The sequence below is a fragment of the Terrapene carolina genome, unplaced genomic scaffold (genome assembly GCF_002925995.2).
Source record: "Terrapene carolina triunguis isolate 2854851 unplaced genomic scaffold, T_m_triunguis-2.0 Scaffold33503, whole genome shotgun sequence".
Taxonomy (NCBI): Eukaryota; Metazoa; Chordata; order Testudines; family Emydidae; genus Terrapene; species Terrapene triunguis.
This window is the reverse complement of record NW_020697854.1, coordinates 1-7236: the sequence shown is the minus strand read 5'-3', so window position 1 is coordinate 7236 and position 7236 is coordinate 1. Positions and strand designations below refer to the sequence as shown.

At 43.1% G+C, this 7236-nt stretch overlaps 1 long non-coding RNA gene across 1 annotated transcript; it reads right to left on the bottom strand.

Moving 5' to 3' along the window:
• Nucleotides 1-460: 460 nt before the first annotated feature.
• On the bottom strand, nucleotides 461-6984 carry LOC113409469. The gene is made up of 4 exons (XR_003370540.2): nucleotides 6822-6984; nucleotides 6452-6679; nucleotides 2811-2903; nucleotides 461-1482 (listed from the first exon to the last, which is right to left on the bottom strand). It is a non-coding gene; the product is annotated as an uncharacterized LOC113409469 (long non-coding RNA).
• Between the last annotated feature and the right edge of the window lie 252 nt (nucleotides 6985-7236).

Genomic DNA, 7236 nt, shown 5'->3' with positions numbered 1-7236 from the left:
CAGTGTCCATGCACAGAATACAATTTCAATTTAAATACTAATGATGATACTTGATTCATCTTCAAAAAATAACATTTACAGTTAGAGGAAAATGTAAGTTCTTACATCACTTTAAACAAAAATCAGAAACTGCATGTAGCAGTAGAAGGTTTAAACCATGTAGTGAGTTAGAGTAAAAATAAACATGATAAAAGTGAATAAATCATTCGCTTGGAGGTCTACAATCAGAAAATGTTAACACATAATAGTGGTTATTCAAAATATAAAATGATCTAGTCTAATTCAAAATACTTAAAGTTGTGGTTTATACAAAAACAGTATTAGTATAGAAACATTATCTGTAGGGGAAAAAACCCAACAGTTATGATATGGATTCTGAACAAGTTGTGATTTGAAGCCTTTAACTACAATCACTACTTTGTGATTAGGAAATGTATAGATTTTAATCTTATTTATTTAAAAAAAACTTACAAACAGCACAGCTAATTAAAACTGAAGTTTTAAAAGATCCTACTTTTCATTATTTAAGCAGTTTAATTTATTTTGACTGACCAAGCTGACAAAAAGTTAGTATTTATTTTTTACACTGAAGCAACACGGTAATGTTTGTGGTCCAACTTTGCAGGAGAATGTTAATTAAATGAACTAATTGGAATTTTGATTTCTTTTTCATGTAAACATCAGCTGAAGTCTTTTTTTTTAATTGACAAATTTTTACAAATGCTAAATTTGGAGTCAAATAGTATCTGATCGGACCTTTTAAAGGTAGAGAACTTTCAAAAAAAGGACAGTATTTAGGTCCCAAAAATTATGTTCCTTAATAGCTGTTTATGTAATTATCTAACCTTTTGCTTGAATTCTCAAGAGAGATCACTCTTCATCTTCCAGGGATGAAGCACATAGGCCTTCCCTAGAGGAAGGTATATTTGGTGGCCTACGTGGCTTAGGTATCCCTTTAAAATAAAAAAATACCCCATGTTTTACCCTGATACATTTGGGATATACATTTTGTTCAGTTTAAATATACGAAACGGATAATACATAAAATCCTCTTCAAGATAGCCTATGGTGTGTTAATATACACATCCATTTGGCCAGTAATCGGAAAAAAAGCTAGCATTTTCAGTATTAAAAATTAACTGGTTTGATTTTTTTTCTTCTAAATTTTAATTGGAATAAAAATGATAATATTTATTTCTCATGATCTAGAACACTCAGTGAAATTCTGGCTTCATTGACTTCAACAGAGCCAGGATTTCGCTTATGTTTCTAGGCAGCACATTACACATACACATTTGTTACCAAGATTATTTATTTGCAGCTACTAATATGAATTGCATCTTCTTGCTAATCTGAATATTAATAAGGCAAAATTTAAGCATGTCGGTTTCGTCCAGGAAGCTTAGGGAAATCTTCAGGTAACAGAGCATGAACTCGACATGTTGGGCATGTACTTTGTGTTTTAAGCCAGGTTCCAATACACTGTAAAAGATGGCAAGAGAAATGTCAGAAACCTTTAGTTAATTTCAGCTATACTAAGAGTTTTCAACTTAGTGATAAATACTAACAAAAATACATTTAAAAATAGATAGTTGTCCAAAGCATTCAATCGTAAGTTAAGATTTGGTGTTGGAAAAAATACAGCCTCTGGTTCCATGATGCTACACAGACTATGGGTTTTTTTAAAACCAATTTCTGGTGTACACCAATTATACAATTACTTTTATTACACTTATTTTTAAGGTTTGGAACCCCCCCCCCCAAAAAAAAATGAAGTGCACATGGACAGCTTTTCAATCATCAACTTTAATAAAGTCCTACATACCAGTAGATAATGTACTTTCGTATACAATTTTGATTCTTCCTTACTGTAAGAACTTACTATAGATGTGCCTATTTTCATGGTTGCCTACCCTTTTAACAAAACACTGGCAATGAAGCCTGTGTTCCTATTATAGGTCTGGAGTTTGATTGCTAATGAGTAAGGCTACAATTTGGTCATGGGGTCGCAGAGGAATCCATGACTTCCACAGACCTGTGTGACTTCAGCCCACAGCGGCTGGGAGCTGCAGGCTACCCCACCTTCCCTGGAGTGGCGGGGGCCCCCACAGCATGGGGAATCCCCCAGAAACTCCAGTCCCCACAGGGGATCCCCTGGCAGCTCCCCAGCTGCTGCAGGCAGGGGGCTCTCCCAGCCATGGGGCAGGGGCTGCAGATCCCAGCCACAGCTGGGCAGGGTGCTGGATCCTCCCTCTCTCCCCCTTTTTGTCATTGACATTTTTAATAAAAGTCAGGGACAGGTCACAGCTTCTGTGAATTTTTGTTAATTGCCCGTGACCTGTCCGTGACTTTTACTAAAAATGTCCATGACAAAATCGTAGCCTAGCTAATGACCTTAGCATTTCTATAGCACTTTAGTTTTTTGAAGTGATGCAGAAAGATGTAATTAATTAGTAACTTTATGACACTTTGAATAGAAGGGTTGGAGTCAGCTTTATTTTTAAGCTTAAATGGTAGTTTAACAAAACCATTTTAGTGTCTAGCTCTCTAAAATACAAGAAAATTTTGCCAACTGAAAATACAAAAGAGGAATATTCTCAAACATACAATGAGTTATTACAAGGGATACAATAAAAACCAATATATGAATTGCTACTTTAATATCAATGCTAAATACTATACAACTGGGGGCTTTTTTGAAAAGGTGGGAAATCTGTCTAACTCAAAAAATATTTTTACACCAGATAGGTAGGTTCAAAAGACTCACATGTAAATAGTATGAGAATATAAAAAAAATTATTAACCCTTACCCGTCTGTGAAAACTGTGTCCACATTCTAGCACACACATATCTTCCTGGCTTAGCTCTTCATGGCATATTATGCAGGGGTCATCATCAGATGTCTAGAGATAAAATATATATATTTAAATTATTTTATGTAAAGTTAGCAACTACTTTAAAAAAAATCAATCAAGTATAGTCAGCTAGTTGTAACACAGTGGGTTGAGTGCCTTCCAAACATAAAACAGGCATAGATCCTGCCCTGAAGAGCTTACAACCTATTGTAAACAAACCCATTCCTCCTATCTTTTTTAAAAGCACAACAGAACAGAACAACAGTATTTCAAAGTAAGTTGTTAACTAGGGTTACCATATGTCCGGGTTTCCCCGGACATGTCCGGCTTTTGGGTCTTTAAATAGCCGTCCGGGGGGAATTTGTAAAAAGCTAAAAATGTCCGGGATTTCCCCCGGACGGCTATTTAAAGACCCAAAAGCGAGGACAGGGCAGCCGCGCTGGGGGAACCGCGGCAAGCCGGCGCCGCCGGCGCCACTCACCTTCCTTCCCTCCCTGGGCCCTGGGGCAGCGCGCAGCTGAGAGCTCCCGGCGCAGCGGCGCCAGCCCACGGGGCCCCCCCGCCTGGCCGGCAGGAGCCTGCAGAGCGCAGCCCTCCCCCTGCCCTGGCACACAGAGAGGCAGGGAGGTCTCACTCCCCTGCGTGCTGCAGCGGGGCGGGGCCTGTAGACTCCGGCAGCAGGCAGCGGTCGCCGGGCAGAGAGCTCCCCCCGCCCCTGCCCCCCTCCCCTCCACCTGACCCAACCCTAGGAAGGGGCCAGAGGGACTGGGAGGGACCTGCCTGCTGGATGCTTCCTGGGAGCCGCTCCAGGTAAGCACTGCTGGGCTCACCTGGCCCCCTGGCAGGTCCCTCTGGGGGGGCTCCCCTCAGACCCACTGCCCTCAGGCCCCACCCTGACCCTGTTCCCTCAGCCTCCCCCGCAGGCCCCCCTGTACCTCCCACCCCGAACCCACTGCCCTCAGTCCCTGCCCCTGTTCCAACAGCCTCCCCCACAGTCCCCCTGCTCCCCCCAACCCACTGCCCTCAGCCTTGCCCTACCCCAAATCTCTTCTTCAGCCTCTCCCGTCATCCCACCCCATCGCTCCCCCTGCTGTCCCACCCCCTCAACTTCCCACCATTCCAGTCCTGCTCCCCTCTGTCTCATCCCCTCCAGACCCTGTCCCTCTCCCCAACCCCCCAACCCTCCCCAGCCCAGCCCCATTGTCTCCCCCGCCCCACCCCACTCTACACAGCTCTCTCTACCCTGTCCCATTCATGCTCCCCTCAGCACCTACCCTACTCCCCCCATCCCAGTCCTGTCCCATCCCCCTCAGCCCCCCCCAGTCCCAGTCCTGTCCCCCTCAGTTCCTCCACCCTGCTTCCCCCGGTCCATCCCCACACACCCACTGACTCCCTCGACCTCCCTCCCCCCAATCCCACTGCCTGGACCCCCACCCCCGTCCCACTCAGGCCATGCATGAAAAAGAAGCAATGGGCTTAAATTGTAGCAAGGGAGAGTTAGGTTAGACATTAGGAAAAACTTCCTAACTGTAAAGGTAGTTAAGCACTGGACAAATTACCTAGAGAGGTTATGGAATAGCAGTCATTGGAGTTTTTTAAGAGGTTAGACAAACACCTGTCAAGGATGGTCGAGTTGTTATTACTCAGTCCTGCCTCAGTGCAGGGGTTTGACTAGATGACCTGTTGATGTCCCTTCCAGTCCTACATTTCTGTGATTCACACTGAATTGCCTTGTGCCACTGTCTAGTAGTAGTGGCACACAGTTCTCTGACATGCAGGTTTATAAAATTGTAGTTAATATACAGTTTAGAGTATAGCAATTTTAAAGCTCTGCACGTTCAGACCAACTGAGCTGAAAATTGTGATCTTGTATTCAAAACTATTAAGATGTGGGCTGAAATAAAATCAGCACTGAATGTTATTCTAAAATTGTTTTCCAAATATTCTTAAACTCCCAGTTTATCCCCCGCTGATGTTCATTGTGAAAAGTATTGCAGGTCTAATAATAATATTTGGCACTTTTGTAATTCACTGTCCAACATGTGTTTTGTGCCCTCCTGTGGTGGATTTTTAGAGGATAACTGTATAGCTACCAGCTAAGGAAGTTATATCTTGAACTCAAGTAGTAGAAGCTCATGCTTTTAAGTCTGGATGGCTCGGGTTCAATCTTTGGTGACTAGTTATGATGGAGGTTGCTACAGTTATAATCCCTTTAATCAGAGGTTCTGAATATGCTTTGTTGTAGGCAGAACTAGCCTATAGTTAAGCAACCGAAAATTTAGAATGGGAAGTGTTGAAATGTTGGGAAGCCTTATAATTTTGCCAATCTGGAATGAACATCCCATCTGAGGGATGGGGGCGGGGAGAGAGGAGAGTGAGACAGGACCGGGAAACTGGGACAAGGAATCCAGAGTGGTAGTGGGGGGCAGTTGAAATCAGATGAGGAGCTGGGGCGGGTTAGACAGCAATAGGATAGACATAGACTGGAGGGGACGGGGAAGAAGGGTCTTTGACTACTAGAGACCACTCCGTTCTCTGAACATTTGATTCGCGGGAAGCAGGGGAGGGGGAAGAGTAGGGGGCGGAGCGTTCAGGGGAGGGGGCGGAGTCGGGGCAGGGACTTTGGGGAAGGGGTGGAGTTGGGGCGGGGCCGGGGCCCCTTGGAGTGTCCTCTTTTTCCAGGACTGCAATATGGTAACCCTATGTTAACGCAAGTGATGCTACTGAAGCTGAGAAACCATTATGGAATGCTTTTGAAGACAGAGCAATGACATTTTTACAAAAGGCAAAGTTTAGTGATTGAAAGTCTGGGAATCCCATCTCCCATTTTTATTTGCATATTATGGTAATTGCATCCTGCAAACACCTCAGATAAATCTTGTTCTGCCTTCTCAAATCACCTTTAAAATAAAGCCTCATACATGATCACACCTGATAGTGCTGTTACATACATTATGCTTCTAAAAATAGAGGCTAGGAAAGTGAATAATAAGTATTTCAAAGCACTTTGTAGGGAAGATATCAAGTAGGGTACCCATCACCATTTTACAGATAAGTATATTGATGCAGGAAGAGTGTGAGTGACTTGTCTGAAGTTCTGCAGCAAGTTAGTGGCACAGCCAGGAGCAGAACACAGGGAGAGATTTTCCAGTTCTCTGCTCTGAAGACCAGGGAACACTCAAAGAATTGGCTTACAATGCCTAAAGCAACAGGCATTAAAAAAAAGGCATCCCTCATTGGAGGGAGGGAGGGAGGGAGAGAGAGAGAGAGAGAGAGAGAGAGAGAGAGAGAGAGAGTGTGTGTGTGTGTGTGTCAGGCTGTCTCATTAATTACTGCAATGCACAGAGATCTCATCTGACTAATGAAGATATTTTATAAAGTATCTTCTAAGAACATTAGTGAAGCAAATAATACAGATTTTCTTTTTTAAAATATAGAAGTTTTGATTTCCTAGTTGAATTTTTTGTAAGATATAATACCTTGACTTAATTAAAAACCATGGAGTAGTGCATCATAAAATTGCCCCTTGTGCTTTGATATATCGATTGAATACATATATATATATTTAAATCAGTGGAAGAGTAAAGAAAACTTACAGTAGAATCATTTGATTTTATCCATTTTGATTGTGATGGTCCTCCAACAAGTCTCCACGGCTGGTGGGTTGGCTGTGATGGCTGAGTTGTTTTGTTTGCAACAGTTTTATAGGATGGCCTTGCCTTGGATAGGCTAGACACATTTCCCACGGCAGACTTGGCTACTTTCAGAGTCTGAGTTACAACGCAGGATGCTGGCTTTTTGGTTCTCTTTGCTGAGGTTGGAGCCTACAGAGGTATTGCAAAGGAAATTTTTATCATCATCAAACATTATGCCATGCACTTGCTAAAGAACATTCAGTATCCTCTTCAGCTTTGTTTCACCATTTTAATCAATTATGGTGCAAAAAGTCTGACATCTGCCATGTACCTTTTTCTTATTTTGATGGTCCAGAATGAGTTCTGTCACTCGGGTAAGGATTTCATCTGAGCTCAATCCTGAAAGTTTGTTTCCATTTTTAATTTGTACTTCTTTTATGAAGTTAGTAAGATCAAAACTGCAAGGGGGAAAAAAGTAAAGAACAGAGTTTTACAACAGTTTGCATTGTGATTCAGTCAGCACAGTTACAGTAAAAAAAAAAAAAAAGCCTTTGCTTAAAAGGCTTTAGATCAGGGATCGGCAACCTTTGGCACGCAGCCCACCAGGGTACGCCCCTTGGTGGGCCGGGCCGGCTTGTTTACCTGCTACATCCGCAGGTTCAGCCGATTGCAGCTCCCATTGGCTGCGGTTCGCCGCTCCAGGCCAATGGAGGCCAGCACATCCCTCGGCCTGCGCCGCTGCCCCC